General features: G+C 44.8%; 1 protein-coding gene across 2 annotated transcripts in view; it reads left to right on the top strand.

Annotated features, from left to right (window-relative positions):
• Window positions 1–24795, top strand: part of RIGI (RNA sensor RIG-I) — a 484815-nt gene that overhangs the window by 454182 nt on the left and 5838 nt on the right. The gene's annotated exons all lie outside the window — the stretch shown is intronic.

Raw genomic sequence — 24795 nt, 5'->3', positions numbered from 1 at the left:
CATTTTTATTCAAGATGTTATTATACTCATATTTAAGAGTTTTTAGGTCAGCTAGTGATGGGGAGCCTTTTGTGTTTTAAGTTTGAATTCTGACTCCTTAGTTTTTTGTTTTTAGGTTGTTTACTGTTTTGTAGTCTTTTTTCTTGTCGGCCATTGTCGTTATCATTGAGCCTCTCATTGTGGTTTTAAGGGTACTACAAAAGATTTCTGGGGAGATTTCATCACTCTGGTTCTCTTTTTTGTAAAAGTCACTATTATTAACTTTTGTAGCTCCTCATTATCCACAAGGATATCATTCATTCTCCGCTGATTTATTATATTTGTATTTTCTCCTATAAGAATGTCCATTAAGAAGGAGGCATGGACTGGGATCACTCGTGGTTCAATTTTTGGGATTGGATGTCAATTGATGATAAGGGTTAGTCAGTCCTCGAAAACGATTCGTGGGTGTGAGTAAAACCTGTAGTCGCTACCATCTGATTTATGAATGCACAATAAATAGGCCAAATTATGAGACTTACATTGGTTTAACATTTGAGCATAGGCGTTGTTCGTTCTGAATTTGACTTTGGATATTCTAAGTCGCCATCCATCTGTAAGTTAAAGTTCCCTCCAAGAACAATACCTTACTATATTTACAGAGAACCAAAATTCGGGTACATTGTTATTGAGAGCATAACCATTAATAATATGTTTATTATCTTGTTTGCTGTTATTAGCCAGCGAACGTGGTTATTTTGTTGGTGTCACTCGACTGAAATATTTGTATTTGTATTTTAGTATTTATATGCATGTCTTGGTCCCAATTAAATTGCCTGTGGAAATATTATAACCCCGTACGTTTACATCATATAAATTAATAATCTTATTTTTTTTACTGGATTATTGAAGCCCTCAGTATTCAGTGACACTATTTTTAAATTCTAGTAATTCCGCGGGCCGCCTTCTGATGCTGTTTATCACTGCCCTAATAGTGGCCATCCATATCACAGCAGTTCTGAGGCCGATTCACACGTGAAACAGCTGATTCAACTCCTTCTTCTACACCTCTGTAGCAGTACTTACTGTTTAGTTGTCATTTATGTTTTCCTCCAGTGCCATTGCATCTCTGTTTTTTTATACTGCCCTAGATAAGTAAATAAAAGTTTGTCCCAATTTACCAGTACAGCTTTTTGTATTAACCATTTTATGGACATTTGTTATGCAATTAAATAATAACTCTATACTATACAGTGATGGTTCCTGTATGAAATACTAAAGTAGTAGTATTAGGATAGCCTTGGGTCATACTTACGGCCCTATTTTGGGTTTGGCAGATGGGTCACTCCATTACAAACATGACAGCTATCCCATCTGACGTGTTGCAACTGCCATTGAAATAATACACTTGTAATACAGCAGACGGGATATCAGTCATGTTTGTGATGGGTTACCCCGTCCTTCAAACTATAAATTAGATATTTAGTTTCAAAGAATAGGGTACCCTAATAAGGTCCATGCAACTAGTGGAGTAATTAGTAAGTGTTGAGTGTTCTAGCATTGTATACATACTTAAATATCATCAGTCAGATATTTTGCCTCTAAATATTGTTCAGGAAATATATTCTTAGGTTACTTTTGGCAGAAAGAGGTAGAGATTGACACAAAATATATGGTATGGGAGTGGAATTAGTTTTGCACATTCCTTTATTTTAAGAAAGATGATTGTTTTTTTAGCATTGTAGTGTAGACGATTGTGATCCGCATTCATGTCTCTAGCTTAGCCAAGTAGTTCTGAATTTCCATCACAGGAGTTCTGTCCTGAGTAGCATAAGCATAAGACTGAGTGCTGTCATCTGAGCCTCGAAAGATCTCAAAACGGGTGAAAGGTGTATATTAGATGGTCGCGAGAGTGAGAAATACTGTGGCAAACCGCACAGGGGTGCGTTACTTGAGAGAGTAGGTGCCCTGGGAAACCTGTAGAGCTCAATCCTTCAAGGAGGAATCAAACTATTTTAATATACCATGGTCTTTCGTGCTAAATATGGTAATCTACTCAACAAGAGAGGATGATCAACTGTATTAGGGCCATGGACAGATTCAGCAGGATTAATAAACAACCCACTCACTTTGCTGCAGATCTCAACGTGTCACAGGAGGGCAGTCTCAGTGCCATGTCGGGGTCCGAGCCTGATTGCAGAGAAGAAAGTTTACAAAAAAGCTCTGCAGTGGTTAAACCAATATATTTCTCAAGAATCGTCGATAATACCTGCAGGTTGATAATTTGTCTGTAATTGGTCAGAACACTTAAGTCAAGCGCATTTTCTTTTGTAGTAGAAATGCCAACCTATTTTGAGCTGGTCTTGGGTGATCCTTAGTTAATTCAAGAGATTAAGAAAAGAACAGATGGTGTCTGTGGGAGTCAATGACAGCAAGACGGTTCACACCTCTCCTTTGGATGTTGAATTTAAATAGAATGAAGAGATACATTTTTTAAAAGCACTAGTCAAAGGAGATTGTGGCTCGTCAGTTGTAGCCCACATTTGCCTTATCTTAAGTATGTTGTCTATAAACAAAGTAGTCAAGCCCAGGGAATGTTGGAAAGAGGGCTTTGCACCTTGATAGCATCGGGGAGAAGAGGCTGCATAAGAGACTATTTTAACAAGCATTGACAATGCCAATTGATCTTGGTACCATGTGCTAACACATACAGTGTAAGCATGTTAAAGCCAACAAATTTATGAAATGAAAAGCCACCCATATTGAAAGCTTTGTTGTCTTCAATAAAGTCCTTTCTTTGTTTATATGTCAAGTAAATGTAAGATGACAAGGCAACCTTTGTTATAGTCCTTCTTTAGTTTCTGTGGCATAGAAAGAAATCAAGGACTATAACAAAGGCTCCCTGGGCACCTAGCCTTCATTTATGATAGAACAAAAAGAGGTCTGTTTTGAAGGCAAGGCAAAGCATTGTTTAATTTCTAGGGAAAAAAAGAAAATAATTCTTAAACCCTGCAACACTAACAAGACTTTGCCAGAAAGGAAAAACGGTGGGGAGAATGAGAAGGGTTAGCTGGTGGTGGGTACAAGGAGCACACAGGAAGATGGGATTGGTGAAAAACAAGAACAGAAAGGGTGATGAGTAGTGAAATTAAGCACACACATGGGTTGGAGGGAAAACTGGGGGGGTGGCAGGTGGGGAAACAAGGTGCACATAGGCAAAAGAAAGAATAGTAGGAAGGAGGAATGAGAGAGAGAGGCAAGAGAGAAAGAAAGATCAGGAAAGAGGGAGGGCCAGGCGGGAGTCAAAGGGGTAGATAGTAAGCCAGAGAGTTGGAAAGTGAAATCCAATGCAGGCAGTATACTGGAGTTGGAAACAGGCACCCTGACAGCCAGTAGTATCAGGTTAGAAGAGTTGCAGTTCTCTGGGTTGACCTAAGATGTGAGTGACAAGGTCTCAATTCAATGACTGAAAGAGGGTGGTCAAGGAAAGCACATTTTTGAAGGACATGGACCTGAAGCTCTCTATAAGTATATTGAAAACAAAATGTTTATTTGAAAGCTGTGCTGTCAACCCAGAATTAATTGTATCTGAAAAATAAAACTTTTTTGCTTTGGTAAAAGCTTGATTTACAGCACTGATTGAAGGGGAGTAGCCCTCTTAGTCTCTTGGCTGTTTGTGCTTTCTCCATGCTGATCCCCTGAGTGGTATAAGTGGGAAGTAGAGTTGATTAGTTTTGGGCCACAGACATTTCTGCTGTAAGCATTCCAGAGCCATCCATAGTTAAAGTGTATGAGGGCTTTACATCTGGCGCCCAAGAATAGCAAGCTGGGGAGGTGCCCCTCATGGATTTTTGTTGAGGGAACTCGGTCTCTTACATGTGGTGGTCTGCCATCCAGATGGCCACGATGAGAAAACAGGGTTGATTGCAGCGGCCCCCTAACGTTTTGCCCCCATTTTTCACTCTTTGTTGGTGTTTTCCTGACTCTGATGGCACCCCGGGTACTGCTAACCAGTCCCATGGCCTGTGCTCTGTGTAAATTGAGTATGCAAATTAGGTTAATTATAATTGGCTATGTCAACCTACCAATAAGTCCCGAGTATATGGTAGGGCATGTTGGTTTAGGGACTCCAGCATAGGTGGTGCATCTATAGGTGCACTGCTGAGGTGCCCAGTGTCATTTTAAAGGCAGGCCTGCCTTCCTGGCTGCTTTTAAATTAAAGTTATATGCAAATTTGACTTTGGAATTAAAAGTACTTCCAAAGTCTTAAAATACCTTATTTTTTACATATAAGTCACCAGTAAGTTATGCCCTAAGTGCCCCTAGGGTTGGGTGCCATGTAACTATAAGCAGGAACCTTATAAAAAATAGTTTTATAAGCCCTGGTGTGGTAAAATAGCCAAATTCGTTTTTCCCCTCACTGTAGTGAATGGCCTCCATATGCTAAAATGGGGTAGCTTTATTTTAATTAACAAAGTCCCCTTAAGAGCCAGATATCTTGAGTTTGGTATCAAGTTAATTGTTATAATAAATCCCACAACTTGCCATTGTTGGATTTAATATAACTAGTTCAGGTAAAGAGTTTTAAACCTCTTCCTGAAAGTTGCCAACTTCAGCTCTGTAGTGATCTTCTCTGATTGGCCAGCCTCTGGCAGCCTGGCCAGGCTGCCTTGATGAGGTGTGAAGTGGCCTGGGCTGAACACAAAGGATGTGCCTGGGGTAGGAGATCTGCCTTAGCAGATGGTGAAACAGGATGGGATGAGAGCAGCCAAACTGGTCTTCAAAGGCAGGGAAGGACATTTTAAGCAGCTTAGGACCGCCCCCATTTCCTGCCACCCCAGACAATTAGGTGTCCTCTTGGTTAGATTAGGAGATTGCAGGAGGAGATGGGTGTGTTTAGGATTTTTAGCCACACCAGTGGGTGGGCTCAGTCAGATCTAACCTTCAAACATTAGTTTTAGCCATGTTGGAGTTTTGAAGAATGTTTCTCCCTGGGATTGATTTTTTTCACACTTCCCAGGAAGTGGTCATCCAAGGGGGCGGTGGCTTGCCTGTGAATGGACAATCAGGCCACCTTGCTTTTCACCCCAGGAGCAAGGATAAATATGGAAGAGCTGCGCCCACACCTCAGATTTCTACAAGGAACAAGACAAATAAGAAGAAGGACTGCCCTGCTTGACCCCTGACCTGCACCTGGACACTGCACTCTGATGGACTGCACTAGTTGCACACTTGGGCTTCACCACGAAAAGGACTTTGCCTGGTTCAAGAAGGGACACCCTGTTTGCTGCAGGTACAAGGAGCTGCCCAGAGTCCCCTGCATAAAGTCCTGCAAGCAGAGACCAGCTGACCAGAGTCCAGTGGCATTTGAGCATTCTGACCAGGTGCATTCTGGGAATTGTAGTCCCAACTCCCAAGGAGCAACTCAGAGCTTCTGGAACTTTGGATCAAGTTGTGGACACATCAGCGACCTAAAAAAGGACCTCTTAAAGATCCAGAAGTTTGGAGATGTTTGGAGCAACTCCATAAGTTAAAGTAGTGCACTGTGGGAGTTGTAGTCCCAGACCCCAAGAGGCAACCCAGAGCCTCTGAACCTTTCCCTGGTGCTGTGGACCACTTTCTTGAATCAAGAAAAACTTCTGAAAGTAAGTGTAACATTGTTACCTCATGGGTGGCCTGAACTCTGGACTTTGTACCTGTCCAGTGTGACCTTTTTCATCCCTCTGAGCTCTAGTTGCTTCTATGTGCTAGACAACATTAATTCTTTAAATATTCATAGCTCTGGTTCTCCTTATCCGATTTTAATCATTTTTATGCCATTTTAAAGATAAAAATATAATCTATATTTATAAATTGGTGTTGGATTTTTATAGTCTTTTGTGTTTAATTATTTACTGTTTAGTGATTTTTAAATGCTTTACACACTTGTCTCCTAAGTTAAGCCTTGTCGCTCATTACCAAGCTACCAAGGGTTGAGCTGGGTTTAATTTATTGAGACCTAACTGGACCTAAGTGGGAGTTAGTGGTCTATTGCTAGATGTAGGTACTTACCTGCTCTTACCAGTAAAACACTTTGGCATAGTTTAACCGGAGATTTTGCCAAAAGTGTTCAGGATCGAAGTAAACAGGGTCAGATTATATAAACATTAGGAAAGATAAAGGATCATATCATCTGCGTGTAGGGAAACAATGTGTGTCTGATGTCCCAGAGATATACCCTAGTCTCAGCCTCTGGCCTGGAGTTGCACTGGAAGGGATTCTAGCACCAGAGCAAACAGCATTGGGGACAGAGAGCATCCTAGTTAGTTGCCTCTGGACACAGGGTATGACTCCAAGGTATGGCGTCCCATTCTGGCTCTGGCAGAGGTGTGTGTGTAAAGTTCATTCTGGGATCTGGGGGCCGAAGAGACAGGTCAGATTTGGAGAGTGCTGGGGAGCCTGTTCTTTGACTCCATGCAGGCATCGAACATTCAGAGAGGTGTTGCAGTGGGGGATAAACCCAGTTTGGTCTGGTTGGATTAACTCAGGTAGAATGAGAAGGAGACGATCCGCTTTGATTTTACTACAAATTTTCTAGTCTGAAGAGAGGGGACAAACCGGTCTGTAGGAGAAAGGGAGGAAGGGGTCACAGGCGAGCTTTGGTATTGGTACCACCAGGGCTTCGCGTAAAGTAGGCAGGAGTGATTCTAGGTCCCTAGCTTTGTGGAACCTTTCTAAGAGGTGCACTATGAGGGAGGCCTTATAGGCTGCGTAAAGTTCAAGAGGCTGTCCGTCGGTCCTGGTGGTTGGTTCCATTGAGGGCTCTGATTGCCTCACTTATGTCTTGCTCTGTGATTGGGCACTCCAGGGCAGACTGGCAGTTATGCAGTATCTGTTGCGAGGTTTGGTCTCACATGGAGGGGTATTGTTTGTTGTTCATCATTGGGGCCCTCTCTTGTGCAGCCTAGTGTAATATGTGCGGAATAGGGTGTTGATTTCTTTTTGCGAGGTATGCTTTACTCCAGGCTGATCTTTGATTGTGTGTAATGGGGATCATTGAACAGAGAGGCATGAAAAGCATGGCCTCTTTTCAACCTCAGTGTAAGTGCACGTCACATGCACTGTTCAGTTGAGACATTGGAAGAGCTCCATCACTGTGGCATAGTTCTCCCTATCCCTGTTCAGGTCCTGTCTCAGAGCAATGTCTGTGATTGCTCTCATCTCCATCCCGCAGGGATCCCTCAATGTCTAAGACTTGGATGTTGATTGCTTGTCAGGCACCCTGAACTGTGGTAGTACAGGTCCCCTGAGTGACGATTTCAAAGGCTTCCCACTCTACCAGGGGGGTGAAGGTGGAAAGGTCAGTAAAGTAAATAGTGACTGCATCAGGGAGTGTTGATCTGAATGCAATATTCTCCAACCAGAAGGGCTGCAGGTTCCAAGTTGGGAGTGAGATGGGTATTTTCCCCCATTACACGTCTGCATTCAGCTGGTTGACGTCAGTGAAAACCTTACTGAGGTAGGATGTGTGGATAGTGTTGACAATGAGATAGTTGAAACATACTATACAGTCCATTCTGGGGTGTAGCCAATGGGGTGGGGAAAAAAAGCAGTATTACTTGTTATGGGGGTATTGGGCTCACCACATGTCTTTCAGGGACCAGTGTTGTAACCACACAACCAAGACATTGCCATGGGGGGGTAGGGGGTACCAGCAAGAGAGGGATTGGATCACTCTAGTGAGGAATCCAAAATATAAGTTTAGTCACCTCCCACCAACCACTGTACATCAGTCCATTGGACCACGTGATCAGAGAAGGAGTCTTTGAACAGTGGCTGATCGAAGTTGTTAGCATATAGGCTTCCTAAAAGTATGGGCTGGCTTTCAAGTCGACTCAGTAATAGAACAAAGCAACTGTTTTTGTTGGTTATGGAGTCCTTGGGTGTGAATGTTGCTGCAGGTTAAATTCAAATTGCTGCAGCCCTGGAGAATGTGGAGTACGAAATGTGGAAAAGTTAACCTCATCTGTTTCTACGCAAGTGATTTCTACCGTTCTTCCAGAAAAATAATGTGGTGATCTGTGTTGAGAGTCCTACCCTCAGCCATAAGGAGAGATATGGGTAACTTGCATGACTCCAGTGTCGTGTCTAGGAGGAAAACATGGTGAGCACTTCATGATTCAAGAAAAGTTAAATCCCAGAACTCCCAAAACTGAACGGACAGAGGCCAACGGGCATCTAACCAAACACTACAGTTGGACAATTCATTGAAACATATGTTTGAAACAAGTGGGTGGCAATCACCTGTGGAGAGAAGCATTTGCCATTGTAAGTGAGTCTTATCAGTGAATGGGGACCATTGGCCCGTAGAGAAAATGTTGGCGAGTCTTGTCTCCACAGGGCGGTTTTCCAAGGACCTTGTCAGGTGGGAGGGGGCAGCCTTCCCACCATCGAGGCTCGCTAAAGGGGGTGACAACAGGGTATCTAGTATTCCAATATGAGTCATATTAGGTTGTTTACTGTCTGAGGGGTTACTTGCGGTCTTTCCCACAGCAATGTTATTGAGTCTAAGGAGGAGTCCGAGGGTTCTCTGTCAGGGGATGAAGCTGGGTAAGATTGGAGCGCAGCCGTAAAGGGCTGCCCTCCAGCTCTCGGATGCCTGGTCCATTGTGGTGTGAGTCCCTGCCATCTGCTGTTTCAGGTGGCCACGATGGCTGTGGCCCAAGCTAGCCCTCTAATGAGAGGGGGCTGAAGGTATTCGCCGATCCAGTAGGCCCATTTGGCCATGATGTTGCTCTAGCCAAGACCACACTTCTGCAGGATCCTCAAAGGAGTGTGGGCGGTCCTCAGCCACCACTCTTTGGAGGGAAGGAAAGAGAAGGGCATGTTTGCGTTCCGAGTAATATTTCTCACTCTTTGTGCCAAGGAAGGAGGCCCTTCTGCATTGAACTGCTAAGATAAAGAGGGAAGGAGAGCATGACGGTGGAGGAGCCCACTCTTGATCGAGTCCATCGATCTAGTCCTCTGAAGTAGGAAATCACACTTTGGTCAGTTTAAGAGTCTGACAACCATTAGTCACATGGCTGATCCCAGAGGAGGACCCTGACCGGTACACAGTGGGCTCATTATACTACATACAAAGTGGAAGCCTCCCCCCACCCGGTGGCTACCACAGTACGAAGCCAGGATTCCAAGAAGGTTGTTGTATTTCTCCCTCTGTTACTTCCAGGAGACCCCCACACATATGTTATTCCTATGGGCTCTGCCCTCTGCATCTTCAGCTTGGTTCTCAAGGAGCTGGATATGGTCCACTAGGTCTGTTAGGGGGGCAGTAAGTCTACAATAAGGGTGAGCTCTAGTAGGGCTGCCATATGTTGCTGGACCTTCTTGCCTAGTTTCCTTTGGTTGTTTCTAAGCACTTCAAGGTGAAGGGTAACTTTGCCTATCTTGGGTTTAAGGGCTGCCCAAGATTTCAATATTTTGTAAGGGTTAAATCCAATTTGTCATGGGTAGATGCAGTTGAGGAGGGGGTTGAGAGGATTTGTGAGAGTCTCTGGGTGAGCCCTCTGGTGCCATATATTCTTGAAGTGCATTGTGGCGCGAGGCTGCCATTCCAGTGGTTCTCATTTTACCATACTTCATAGGGCCCCTCTTAAGCCCAATACTTCCTCTGTACCCTACAGACAGCTGTCCAGGAAGGGGCATGCAGGGATCTGAGGGGCATATTTATACTCTGGTTGCGCCGGAATTGCGTCGCTTTTTTTTTACGCAAATCCGACGCAAAACTAACTCCATATTTATACTTTGGCGTTAGACCCGTCTAACGCCAAAGATCTTGGAGTTTGCGTCATTTTTTAGCGTGGACACCTTCCTTGCGTTAATGATATGCAAGGTAGGTGTTCCCGTCTAAAAAATGACTCCGAGGCAAGTGCGCCGTATTTATACTCCCGGGCAAAAATGACGCCCGGGAGTGGGCGGGTCAAAAAAAATGACGTCCAGCCGCTTTAGCGTAATTTTTTAGCGCCTGGTCAGGGCAGGCGTTAAGGGACCTGTGGGCTCGGAAGGAGCCCAGAGGTGCCCTCCCATGCCCCCAGGGACACCCCCTGCCACCCTTGCCCACCCCAGGAGGACACCCAAGGATGGAGGGGCCCATCCCAGGGAACTTAAGGTAAGTTCAGGTAAGTATTTATTTTTTTGTGGCATAGGGGGGCCTGATTTGTGGCCCCCTACATGCCACCATGCCCAATGACCATGCCCAGGGGACATAAGTCCAATGGGCATGGCCATTGGGCAAGGGGGCATGACTCCTGTCTTTGCTAAGACAGGAGTCATGTCAATGGAGGGTGGGAGTCAAAAAAAAATGGCGCAACTCGGGTTGAGGCAGATTTTTTGCCTCAGACCGACTTGCCCCATTTTTTGACGCCTAAGCTCCATTTTCCCCTACGCCGGCGCTGCCTGGTGTAAGTAATTTTTTTTGACGCACACCAGGCAGCTCCGCCGGCTAACGTCATTCCATAAATAAGGCGCTCGCATGGCGCTTTGGAATGGCGTTAAATTTTTTGACGCACAACTGCGTTGGCGCAGTTGTGCGCCAAAAAGTGTAAATACGGCCCTGAGTGTCTAAGCCTGTGGTGCCCGCCTGGCGGACAGCACCATTGCTCCAGCAGCACCAGCTGCTAGGGCACAGTATTATTTAGTATGTGGGACCCAGATCTATGTTAATCCGCAGCCAGGTTCTTGCAGGTCTCTGTCCCATGGAGGAAGTGGGGTCGGGGGGGCGCTTGCTCTCTGTGTTGACAAAGTCTTCTACCATAGGGGCAGAGCCAGTGATTCGCCCAGTGCCAGCCTAGGGGAGCCACACTCTGCAATCTTGGCCACGCACATCGTCTCAGGCGGGTAGGATCGAAGGCTGTTGTTAGGATGCTGCCTGGAAAGACGCCACCTCGAGATCCGGGACATGCCTCCACGTTTGGTCCGGCATACCTACTTGTTTTATATAGCAGGCTCAGTGGGTAGCCAACTAGCCCTTGGAGTCCACTCTTCATTCATGTGTACTGATAGAGCAGGTCCAGCGCTTGGGATTTCCCTCCACAGGTTCAACAGCAGGTGCAGTCATTCTTCCACAGGTCGAGAGGTGTTCTGAAGACGGGTGCCCGGGGGTGCCACTTTTGTACCTGGCTTTGATGGGGGAAACTGTCTGGCCAGTAGGGTAAAAGTTCCTGGAGCAACCCTGCCCACTTTGATATAATGGCAGGGACAGGCCTAGGTATGAGTTACATCTGTCTATTACAGGGGATCCCCCTTGGAAGCTTGTAAAGTTGGTGGGCACATCCCGCCAAGCCATCCTGTCAGGTGATGGGGTCACACCTCCTTCGAGCCAATTAACCTGTGTTCCCTTTCCTGGGAGCCATTTACACCTCGTTTCTGGCCAGCAAGCTGCCAGGTGACAGTTGAGGATTACCAATGAAAAAGCAATTAGAGGCTTTGGGCAGGAAAATGCCAACTTTCTAAAAGTGACATTTTCAAAATGTTGATTAAAAATCTGACTTGACCCTTAGATCGGAATTTAAATTACTATTCTTTTGAATCACTATTCCAGCTATTCCCAAACTGAAGCTACGCATTAGAAGGTGTTATAATGTAATCCAATGTTTTTCTCAGGGAGAACCAGCCTTGCCACAGTGAAATACGACTGGAGATTTTTCACTTCCTGGACATGTAAAACGTAAGGATGCATGTCCTACTTTTTAAACACCATGTACCCTCTCATATGGATATTTAGAGTTTTCGTTTGATGTGATTTAGCAGTATTAAAAATGCAGGTTTAGCCCTGGAAAATGGGTTAATTTGCGAAGTCGAATTTGCAATTTTAAGACTACACACTGAGGGCGCAGGGACAGGCCTGAAAACATGCGTTGCCTTGCCACTTTAGTGGTGGCACAATATGTGCTACAGCCCACTAGTGACATTTAACTTAAAGACCTTGGGTACACTGGTACCATATACTAGGAATTTATACATAAATTAAATGTGCCAGTTAGGTTTTCTAGCCAATTCAACAAGTTTTAATGGGTCAGAATCACATGAATCGTGCCTGGTTATCAGGGTCCTGTGCCCAGAGTCCAAACAGCAACAGAATTAGTTCGAAGAATGTGGGGGTCATGCACAAAGAGGAATTTTCTTACAGAAGGCCTGGAAAGGTACTTAGTGGGGAATCCTATGCCAAATAGGTGGTGTTAAAATGCAATTGGAATGCACACTTCAATATAAAGAAAAATATTATTGGGCTAGAAAAAAGTGGCACTTGTACCATATTGACTATAAAAAATCATGCAAAACACAAACATATGCTTCTCTGGCTATCAAAGAGAGACAAACCACACTAACATATGATACAACTACAGGAAGAAGAAAGCCCACAGACAACTCAAAACAACAAATAGGCTGAAGATAAGAAAAATCTAAACACAATAAAAATGCCTGGACATACAGTAGAGTAATGCAACACTCTAGATGGCAAAGGGGAAACGCACTGTGAACAAATGCTTTACTGGCTTTACTGGCTGATCTACACCATTCGGTGCCCAGAATACTAATAGTTAAACTACTGGTAGTGTAAGTAGTGTAAGAAGAACTGTGTAAAACTGGCCTTGTTACCATCAATCCCACTCCCCGGGATGCACTGATTACACTAATTCCAAAACCAGACAAAGACTCATCACAATTGCCATATTATTATCCACCATTGATGTTAAATACCTATGTAAAGATGCTAAGCAAAATATTTGGTAATAGTGCATCAACAGTAATAAGTACCTTAGTACATGAGAATCAATCCGGATTCATTCCACGCAGAAGTACAGTGCATAATATAAGAGTCACACACTTAGGCCCATATTTATACTTTTTGACGCAAAACTGCGCTAACGCAGTTTTGCGTCAAAAAAATTAGCGCCGGCTAACGCCATTCTGAAGCGCCATGCGGGCGCCGTATTTATTGAATGACGTTAGCCGGCGTTAGCCGCCGGCGCCGTCTGGTGTGCGTTAAAAAAAACGACGTACACCAGGCAGCGCCGGCGTAGGGGAAAATGGAGCTTGGGCGTCAAGAAATGGGGCAAGTCAGGTTGAGGCAATTTTTTCGCCTCAACCTGATTTGCGCCATTTTTTACGACTCCCAACCCCCATAGAAATGACTCCTGTCTTAGCAAAGACAGGAGTCATGCCCCCTTGCCCAATGGCCATGCCCAGGGGACTTCTGTCCCCTGGGCATGGTCATTGGGCATAGTGGCATGTAGGGGGGCACAAATCAGGCCCCCCTATGCCACAAAAAAATAAAAATAAAATACTTACCTGAACTTACCTTAATGTCCCTGGGATGGGTCCCTCCAGCCTTTGGTGTCCTCCTGGGGTGGGCAAGGGTGACAGGGGGTGTCCCTGGGGCATGGGAGGGCACCTCTGGGCTCCTTCAGAGCCCACAGGTCCCTTAACGCCTGCCTTTTGCAGGCGCTAAAAAACGGCGCAAAAGCAGCCGTACGTCATTTTTTTTGACCCGCCCACTCCCGGGCGTGATTTTTTCCCGGGAGTATAAATCCGACGCACATGCCTCGGAGTCGATTTTTTAGACGGGAACGCCTACCTTGCATATAATTAACGCAAAGTAGGTGCCCACGCAAAAAAATGACGCTAACTCCATGGACTTTGGCGCTAGACGCGTCTAACGCCAAAGTATAAATATGGAGTTAGTTTTGCGTCGAAATTGCGTCAAAAAAAAACGACGCAATTCCGGCGCAAACGGAGTATAAATATGCCCCTTAATACATACATTGACTGCCCTCATAGATGGCTGTGAGTTGGTTGCATCGGATAATGAGCGTGAACTTGACACTGAGCTGGGAATACATTTGGTTAGTGATGTAGAGAGTGGGTTTTACATCAGTGTTTCTGAGCTGAGTCAAAATATTTTACATGGAACCCACAACTCAGATCAAGACGGATGGATAGATCTTAGGCAGCTAGGAACTTCAAAGGGAGAGGGTTACCCGCTGTCCCCACTGTTCATGGGAGATTAGAGCATGCCTCAACACTCACATTGTGTCCTTATGTGCAGACTGATTCATTAGTTTGTTTGAGAGATCTGGAACACTCAGTCCCTGTTCTTCTTTGGAGACTTCAGGAGTTCGGAGGAGCATTAGGCCTAATTACTAATTGGGGTAAGTCAAAGCTATTCACTCTTGGGAACCCTCAAGGAATAGAAGATTTCAAATACTGAATCTTGGGAGAACGTGGGAAACAAAGAGCTTTTGCTCTTTGGGCTTTATAGCACAAGCAATAGGCTCAGCACAAGCTCAGTAAGGAAAAGCTCATGACATTGGTCAGGCACGCAGTAGAATTTTAGGAACAACTTCTATTAACAATAACGGGAAAGATCTCAGTAGAAGAACTGGTTTTCCTCCCGTGTTGCCAATACATGTTGAAAAACTCCATGTGACGTATCCCATTTACATGTTTTAAGGAATTTGATGTTCTGTTGTGCTCTCTGTTTTGAGTGAACAAATGCCACTGAGTTAAACTGACCATGTTGAAACTCCCATGAACAAAGGATGGGTGTAGATGTATTCCTTTATAATGCAACATCGTAATTACAGCATGCAGTACAGTGGGAGAAATATATTTTAAGAGAAACCTACTCAACAGGCACTCTAACAGAGTCAATAATGTTTGGATGCACTATCCCGAGTAATATGTAATCCGATAGGTGGCAGATTTGATGGAAAAGTAATAATAAAGCATTGGTAAATGCCATAGGTTTCACCTATGTGATTATTTAAAATAAGAAGTTTTTTTATAAGTTGTACTTGGTGAGCAGTTGTGCAATTTAGGCATAAAGCTTAAAAAAGCAGTGACAAAGCCAAAGGGTCATGCCTGTGTGATATTTATTGGCTTTGCAAATGGTTTTTAGCTATGTTGCAAATGGCTGAAAGTAATGTAAAAAAGTTGTATGACCCAGCCAGCACTGTCTGTGTTATAGCGCTTTTTGTATTTTCAGTTATGCTGCACTGAAGCCAGTGCTGCTGTATTAAATGGTTAACAAAACATTGACAAAGCTGATAGATCTTCCAAAGGGCGAGACCTATTGGCTTTGGTAATGCTAGGTATGGAATGCCATATGGTAAAGTATAAGTATTTATATAGTGTTTACAGCGCTTGAATAATTAATGTTATAGAATGGAGAATACCCTTGCCAAGGTGTTAGTGTGTCCAGATTTAGAAGCATTTTAGGACATTCGAAAACTGTGAATATGTGCCATATAAGCAGTGTTCAGTTGGTTTTCTAGAACGTTTGGCCCCTGAGCCACTGCAGCTGCTGCACCATTCCAGTCATGGCCTTGGTGCCTGCAAAGAACTGCACTTGTGACTGCTTGTTTAGTAGCAACATATAGCAATAATTGGTGTTCAGTGGCTTTTATGGAGCTTTTAGCCTTTGTGTCACTGCACCTGCTGCACCATTCAAATCATGGCCCTGGTGCCTGTAAGGTAACTGCGCTTGTGACTGCTTGTTTAGTAGCAACATATAGCAATAATTAGTGTTCAGTAGGTTTCCTAGAGCTTTAGACCCCTGTGCCACTGCATGTGCTGCAAGATGAAACAGGATTGTCCATGGGGCTGCCTTGGAGACTGCTCATGGAGATGATACCAAAGTTTTACCACTTGTAATGATGGGTGCCATACAGCACAGCTCCCAGGTCCAGCTCCTCTGTCTGCCTGTACCTCTGACAAGGAGAAAAATACATCTCTAGCAGCCGTAAACTGAGAGGGGGGGCTGCATTGAGGAGGGTTTGTGAGGAGCTGCGGCGAAGTGACCCAGCTGTGAATGCTGAAGTAAGAGGAGCCACACTGAGAGAGGTTCCTACAGTGCAACTGACTGTACCTCCTCTGAGGAGAACGAGACATGATTAGCTTTAATATTTATATATGTATATATTTAACATTTTTATGTGGCACTCAAACAAAAATTAAGGTGTTAGACAGCTTTAGACAGCAACAAAAGATACAGTTGGGTTTATCTGTAACAACAGCGGATGCAAGGGGGGCAGTCAGAACATGAGCCATAGACTGAGGTGGTGCTGTGTCGAGGGGGATTTCCTAGGAGCAGCAGCGAAATGAGCCAGCCCCGATTGCAGAAGGAAGGGAGTGCCACTGAATGCACAAAATGAAAAAGCCATGGTACTGCTTTGCGCGAACATATCGAACAGCAATTATTTAATATGTAAATCAACTATTAAGGTGTTAAAGTGATTTCAATGATTTGTAATCTGATGTGATTTTGTAATGGCCCTGATGCCTGCAAGGTAACTACGCTTTGTCTGCTTGTTTAGAAGCAACATATAGCTATATTCGGTGTTCAGTGGGTTTCCTGGAGCTTTTGGCTGCTGTGCCACTGCACCTGCTGCACCATACAACAGGGTCATCTTGGGGCTGCCTTAGTGACTGTGTATGTAGATGAAACTGAAGTTGAACCACTTGCAATGACCGGTACCCCGCAGCACGGCTCCATGGTCCTGCTCCTCTGGCTAGCTGTACCTCTGACATGGAGAATGAGACACCTCCAGCAGCCATAGAATGAGGGGGAGGGTCCTTTGAGGGGGTTTGCGAGAAGCGGTGGCAAAGTGACCCAGCCCTGATTGCTGAAGAAGGAGGGGTCCCACTGAGGGAGGTTTCTGCAGTGTAGCTGGCTGTACCTCCTACAAGGAGAGCGAGACATGAGGAGCTGTAATATTTATTTATGTATATATTTATTTAACAATTTTGCATGGCACTTAAACAAAAAGTAAGGTATAAGAGAGCTTTAGACTGCAACAAAAGTGTATCTGTAACAACAGCAGCCGATGCAACGGTGGCAGTCAGAACATGAGCTGTAGCCTGAGAGGGGGACTGCATTGCGAGGAGTGGTGGCAAAGTGACCCAGCTGCGATTGCTAAACAAGAGTACTGGAAATAGACGAGAAGGGGCAGGACAGAGGATGTGGCGTAACAGCCAGAAAAACCAACCTTGGAGCCGGGTTCGAGACTCGGCATCGGATCAACATCCTGTACAAGCATGCCTAAGAGAGCAGCCTCACAAAGAAGTTTGGCAGATGAAGAGGAGTACTTGGACCTTGGGACACTGATAAGAGCAAACACAAGTGGAACAACAAGAAATAGTGTGCAACAGCCAAAAATAAACAGTGGAAAAGTAAGTGGCAAGTGCACAAACCAATAAAAAGTAAGGGCAGGGTGTAATCTCCGTTTAGGATTTATATTAAATACAATAGATTTTACAAGCACAGCGCAAACACTATACAGGCAAAACCTAAAAACGGTGTTCAAAAGACCAGTATTTGACCCTGATATTCCACTGTTCCCCATAAAACCCATTAAAGATACAGCAAACGAAACTTCAATCATTAGATAGAGAGTTGGAGGCTGTGAAACCATAGGTAACATATATCTAAATAATATATTTGTCACTTTCACTAAGGTGCAGAAAGTATTCGGTATGAGCCTGGGTCAATTTCTTCAGTATGAAAAATTCTCAATCACAACAAGGGAGGTCTGGATCACATTCCCAAAGGCACTTATAACAACTAACACAAGGACAATAATACTAAGTTTGACGGGCAGTAGAAGACTAATTATACATTTATACATGGCACTGATACAGGACGGATGGCATAGAGCTTGCTTGCAAGAGATCGCCACGAGACTGCCCTGAACCACTGACAGCCGCTGATTGCAATAAAGTAAGAAAACAGGTGAAAACAATCTCAGACTGCACACAGATCAGAATGATTCAGTTTCACTGTCTCCACAAACCAAATATACCCTGGAAGGTCATCAGAGTGTGGCAGATGTGGAACACTAAGGGGGTCATTACAACCTCGGCGGTCTTTTTACAAGACCGCCGAGGGACCGCCGTGCTGAAGACCGCCAGTGGTGTTGGTTTTCCGTTCGGCATATTATGACTGTTGGCAGCTCTCCGTTGTTTTTCTGACGGAGAGCCGCGAACAGCCATAGTGACGGGCAGCGGGGAAGTGGAGGTTGCTCCACCTCCACCGCCACGCCAACAGAACACCGCCCAGCGAATCACGTCCTGTGATTCGGCGCTGCAGTGTTCTGTTGGCGGTGTGGTGTCGGCGGAGCTGCCCCCATGGCTCCAGTCCCCTCCCGGAGGATCGACGGAACAGGTAAGTCGATCGTCTGTTAGGGGAGGGGGTGGGGGGGTGTTGTGTGGGTGCATGGGGGTGTGCGTGGGTGTATGTAGAGGGGGTGTGGGAGTGCGTGTATGCTTGCGGGGTGTTGCGTGTTTTGGGAATGAGTGCGTGTATGTCTGTAGGTATGTCTGTATGGATGTGTGCGTGTATGTTTGAATGTGGGTGTGCGTGTCTGACTGTGTGTGTGGATGTTAGCATGTATGTCAGTGTGTGTGCAGTGTGTTGGTGGTGCCTGCGTGCGTGTCGGGTGTATATGTGTAAGGTAATGTCGGGGTCGGGGTGGGGAGGGGGGTCATGCCACCTTTGGGGGTTGACAGGAGTGGGGGTGGGTGTAGGGGAGGGAGTCGGGGTGGGGGTGGGGGGTGGGGGAGACCCCTATCAATGCCAGGGAATTCATTCCCTGGCACTGATAGTGCTTACCGCCATGGATTTCATGGCGGTTCCTACCGCTGGAAATCCACGGCGGTAAGCTGGGTCAAAATACCGGCAGCTGTATTGTCACGGCCGCTGGGCTGGAGACCCAGGTCTCCAGCCCAGCGGTCGTCTCCACCCTGGCGGGCGGAACGGAGAAGCGGCGGATGACCGTGGCGGTAACCGCCATGGTCATAATCCTCAAAAAAAGACCGCCAGCCTGTTGGCGGTCTTACCGCCGCTTTAACACCGTCCGCCAGGGTTGTAATGACCCCCTAAATGCTGACTTCCTACACATAGTTTGCTTGACTGTGGATATCTGAATTCTAGGACAAGGAGATTAAAGGACTAAGTGCAACATGACTAACACCTGAAAAGAAAATGAAATAGTGCCTACTAGAGATACTCCCTGCGAAAAAGATAATGAAATGAAAAAAAAAACGTTTGTAGTTTTGGGCACTCACTTGGCCACGAGATGGATAGTCATTCACTAAGTGAGCTCTGGGAGCCCAAAATATGACATATGGAAAAAAGATTTCGAGAAATACGTGCTAGCAGATGAGAAACCTGTGAGGTTTATGAGAAAAGATGAGAAATTAAGGCCCATATTTATACTTTTTTAGCGCCGCACTTGCGTCATTTTTTGACGCAAAAACAGCGCAAACCTACAAAAAACAACGCAAATGCGGCGCTAAAAAAGTATAAAAATGGGCCTAACTGTTTAGATGGCTGGGCTCAAATGCCAATACAATTACGACAGATACTGGACCAACCTGAAAGCTAATGCACAGTTGATACAACAAAAGGAGGCTAGATGGCACTGTATTGGGATAAAAAAAGAGATAGTCACCAGGGAAAAATGGTTTGTTGATAAAAGTAAGCAAACCATCTTAAGCCGATGTAGTGCACCACATGTCAGATGCTATCAGTTGTGATAGAAGAAACTGAGAAATTATGTATATACAAGTTAAGTAACTGTGGGCAACGAGTACTTACCTGTATACCTGTCGTTATGCAACCTGTTAATAAAATCTCATAAAAATAAACTTATAAATGCATCAGAGCTATATCTGGGAGTGTTTTTAGCTTGTAGAACATCATATAGATCTAATGAGGAAGCACTCATTTGAAAGTCGAACCAGAAATAATGAATACAAATAAAAGGATAAGGCCCAGATTTAAGAAGGCCTAGCAGCATCTAATGACATATTAATGTCATCTTTTTATGCTAATGTGGCGTTAGATGGGCAAAAGCACCACAAAAGATTTACAAAGTGACGCAGTGCTTTCATTGCCCCACTTTGTAACCCCCTTGCGCCACATTATGCCTGTACCAGGCATAATGTATGCAAGGGGGGCTTTCCCCTGTTGGGGGGGCAAAAATGGCGCAAAGAAATCTAAAAGATTTCTTTGAGTCATTTTTATCTGCATTTTTCATGCCTGGGTCTCTGGGTGCTTTGCAGGTTTAGCGTCAAAAAATGTTAAGCTAATCCTGCAAAGCGCCAAACTAGCGTCAAAACTTTTGACACTACTTCCCTAACTACCAGCATGGTGGGCCATATGTTAAATACGGCGCACACATGGTGGCATTAGGGGGGCACTAAGGGATGCAAGAAAAGTGGCGTTGCACTAGAAAGAGCACCACTTTTCATAATTCTGCTCTCATATATTAGCAATTTTGTTAATTTAGTTTTTGTGATAAAATAGCAAACAGCATGTGACCTTTAATGTGGATAGGAGTTGTCACCAATTCTTGAAACATTACACAAAGGGAGAGTATGTGGGAGCAAGAGGAACACACACCGTACTCGACTCCCAAAAAACAATACTAAATCACAAATGAGAGTACGGGGGTTCTTGTAACGTAAGCAGGTCGTAGTGTATCAATTGTGACACTAGACCATTCGTATACCTCGACTAGAGGTGAAATGTGGGTGAGCTGTGGAGTGGTGTATGGTCTGAGAGGGGGATTTCCTTTACGGACTAGGTGGTCTCACACACTATATAGTGTCATGCTTCATCATATGACCACCTAGCCCCACCCAGGTAGGACAGTGCCACCTGGGCGGACTCAACCTCACTGTTAAAGGAACAGGAGGGAGTGCGTAAATTAATTTAATTTCTGGAAAATGGGATCCAGCTATGCTAGGGAAATAAAAACACCTACTCAGATACCCGGGTAAATTTAATAAAGGGTTCTGTGTGGTGTGATTAAAAAGGAATGGGGAACCGGTGTGAGAGCAATGACTCACAAGGTCACCTATCTAGGTCCTTTTAGATATCTGAGTAGGTGTTTTGTGCAGCCTTTTTAAGCTTCAATACAGAGTCTCAAAATGGCAATAGTTTAGGAAAAATGTTTAAATACGGAAAAATACTAATCCTTGATATTCTGGCATACTGTAGCCTTTGTGAAACATAGTTATGTTCTTGTCAAGTCCTGAATCGTTTACCTTTCTTTTGACTGGTGAGACTAAGGGCCTGGTTCACGAGGGCAAACTTACACTTTTGTGTAAGTTTACGATGCTTGCTATTCACAAAAGGATTTACGAGTAGTATCTACGAATGCGGAGTCTTCACACATAAAAAGTCTATGTGCAGAGACTCCACACTTCTATAGGTACTACGTTTAAATCCCCTTGTGAATAGCAAAAAATCGAACACTTACAAAGTTTAAGTTTACCTTTGTGAATCAGACTCAGAATGTTCAGTTTGACTACTTATCCGTTCATATTAATTGCTCAGTTTGTCATTATCCCACTTTTTAGGTCTGGTACAGATCGCTTCAACTGTCTGCCAAACCACTTGTTTCCGTGTCAATATTAAACATAAAGGCCCATATTTATACTTTTTGACGCAAAACTGCGCTACCGCAGTTTTGCAGCAAAAAAATTAGCGCCGGCTAACGCCATTCTGAAGCGCCATGCGGGCGCCGTATTTATTGAATGGCGTTAGCCGACCTGCGCTGCCTGGTGTGCGTGAAAAAAAACCACGTACACCAGGCAGCGCCGGCGTAGGGAAAAATGGCGTTTGGGCGTCCAAAAATGGGGCAAGTCAGGCTGAGGCAAAAAAATAGTCTTAACCCGATTTGCGCCATTTTTTTACGACGCCCATCCCCCATTGTAATGACTCCTGTCTTAGCAAAGACAGGAGTCATGCCCCCTTGCCCAATGGCCATGCCCAGGGGACTTCTGTCCCCTGGGCATGGTCATTGGGCATAGTGGCATGTAGGGGGGCACAAATCGGGCCCCTTATGCCACAAAAAAAAATATTTAAAAAAACTTACCTGGACTTACCTTAATGTCCCTGGGGTGGGTCCCTCCATCCTTGGGTGTCCTCCTGGGGTGGGCAAGGGTGGCAGGGGGTGTCCCTGGGGGCAGGGGAGGGCACCTCTGGGCTCATTCTGAGCCCACAGGTCCCTTAACGCCTGCCCTGACCCAGGCGCTAAAATCCGGCGCAAATGCGGGTTTTTTAGACCCGCCCACTCCCGGGCGTCATTTTTGCCCGGGAGTATAAATTCGACGCAATAGCATCGGAGTCATTTTTTAAGACGGGAACCCCTACCTTGCATATCATTAACGCAAGGAAGGTGTTCACGCAAAAAAATGACGCTAATTCCATGAACTTTGGCGCTAGACGCGTCTAACGCCAAAGTATAAATATGGAGTTAGTTTTGCGTCGAATTTGCGTCGAAAAAAACGACGCAAATTTGGCGCAAACGGAGTATAAATATGCCCCAAAGTGGGCTCTCTTTACTCCGCAAAGGAGTATTATTTTCAAACCAATGAGGGGCTGTTTATTGTATCATTCCTCCTTTATGGAGTGCTTGCCTCGCATTGCATATGGGGCTATTTTATGTCTAAAATATACTCAAAACACATTCAACTATGTATGTCATACATGCATTATTATATAAATAAAGCAATCCTTTTTGTTGTTTTTTATTAGCAGCAACCTTTTTTTATTGAAATTATCTGGAAATTCTCAGGCACTGTCATAATGTGCTCTCTGAGCATGCAATAGTGATGTTTCACCTCTGAGCTTGCATTTCTTCACCAAAAGCCTTTGGGGCATTCCTTGATTGGTCCCCTAGCTGAGTATGCCAATGGATTGATTTTATTGGAGCTCATTTATGCCAGTAGGGATGAGCATGAATAGGAGATCGCAGTAAACGTGTTTTGATTAGTATCTGCACTTGTAACAATCCACCTATGGGGTTTTTCATTGCCACAGATTCATGCCAGGTGTAAATTACTATGAACAGGATATTGAAATTATCTGAAAATGCTTAAGAGCTACTCATGTCATTTACATGAGGTCTTATTACTAGTGAATACTGTATCCCCTCTGGACATGTATTCTTCACCACCTGTCAGCGCATTTGTTGTCAGTGACTCGTGTTCGGAGTGTATGAACATCCACAGCACACACAGACTGATCATAGAAGAATCATTCATTAATGAGGTTGCGTACAAGACATACTAAAATTATCTGGAAATGCTTATGAGCTGCACATGTCCTAAGGTGTTTCTGAGCATGCACTGGTGATTCATGTTTCTTCACCATGTATGCAGTTCTTCACTAACCTTTAAGTATTTCATTGTTGGGTTAGTTGCACGGGTCCACCTATAGAGTGCTTTCTTTATCGCTAGTTCATGCAAGAAGTGATGAACAGTAAACAGTCACTGATAGTAATGAATGTGTGGTGGAGTGTGTCTAAGGTAATGAGTCCACAAGAGCTCAGGGGTCTAACATAGCCTCTCTGCATATGCTGTTCATTAGTACTTCTTCTCAGAATGTAGTCACGGTTTCTTCTGCTACATATGCTCCAACTGTGTTATTTTGGCCTAGACCAAGTTGCCGCAATTACATATTTTGAGCATGATGCTAATTCAAAATTGCACCGTTTTCCTTTGTCTGGATCACAAAACTACTAAATTCAGTACAGATTGAGTTGTTCTATAAGCAGAGGAGGCTAATCCAGTCACAATATGAAAAGAAAGTGAGATCCAGCTCTAAATAAATAGAAAAAGAAAAAGCATAAGTGCTGGGATCCAAAGTTTTTTTCTTAGGAGCATAATAGTGAATGCCAGCTTTGCTGAATACCAGGGCTGCCTAACTTGATTAAACCTCATGCGTATCTCTCATGTCTTCCTTCTTTCTCTGTTTCTCCCTTTTCTTCCCTTCTTTCTTTCTCTCACCCAAAACCTGATAATTTATTTCCCTCTTCTTCTTTTCTCCTTCTTGTTTTCTGTTAGAATCTGATAATTTAAAATAAGTGATGTTCCTTAAAACGAGTGCCAGTGCACCCCACTTGTAACCATGGGCACGAATTAAACAATGCCTAAAAGTCTGAGGGCCATATTTATACTTTTTGACACAAAACTGCGCTAACGCAGTTTTGCGTAAAAAAAATTAGCGCCGGCTAACGCCATTCTGAAGCACCATGCAGGCGCCGTATTTAATCAATGACGTTAGCCGGCGTTAGCCGCCGGCGCTGCCTGGTGTGCGTGTAAAAAACGACGTACACCAGGCAGCGCCGGCGTAGGGGAATATGGGGCTTGGGCGTCAAGAAATGGGGCAAGTCAGGTTGAGGCAATTTTTTCGCCTCAACCCGATTTGCGCCATTTTTTTCGACTCCCAACCCCCATAGAAATGACTCCTGTCTTAGCAAAGACAGGAGTCATGCCCCCTTGCCCAATGGCCACGCCCAGGGGACTTATGTCTCCTGGGCATGGTCATTGGGCATAGTGGCATGTAGGGGGGCACAAATCAGGCCTCCCTATGCCACAAAAAAAATGAAAAAAAAACACTTACCTGAACTTACCTTAATGTCCCTGGGATGGGTCCCTCCAGCCTTGGGTGTCCTCCTGGGGTGGGCAAGGGTGACAGGGGGTGTACCTGGGGGCATGGGAGGGCACCTCTGGGCTCCTTCAGAGCCCACAGGTCCCTTAACGCCTGCCTTTTGCAGGCACAAAAAAACGGCGCAAAAGCGGCCGTACGTCATTTTTTTTGACCCGCCCACTCCCGGGCGTGAATTTTGCCCGGGAGTATAAATCCGACGCACATGCCTCGGAGTCGATTTTTTAGACGGGAACGCCTACCTTGCACATAATTAACGCAAAGTAGGTGTCCACGCTAAAAAATTACGCTAACTCCATGGACTTTGGCGCTAGACG

This window comes from Pleurodeles waltl, chromosome 1_2, assembly GCF_031143425.1.
Source record: "Pleurodeles waltl isolate 20211129_DDA chromosome 1_2, aPleWal1.hap1.20221129, whole genome shotgun sequence".
Classification (NCBI taxonomy): Eukaryota; Metazoa; Chordata; class Amphibia; order Caudata; family Salamandridae; genus Pleurodeles; species Pleurodeles waltl.
This window is presented reverse-complemented; position numbering and strand designations above follow the sequence as displayed.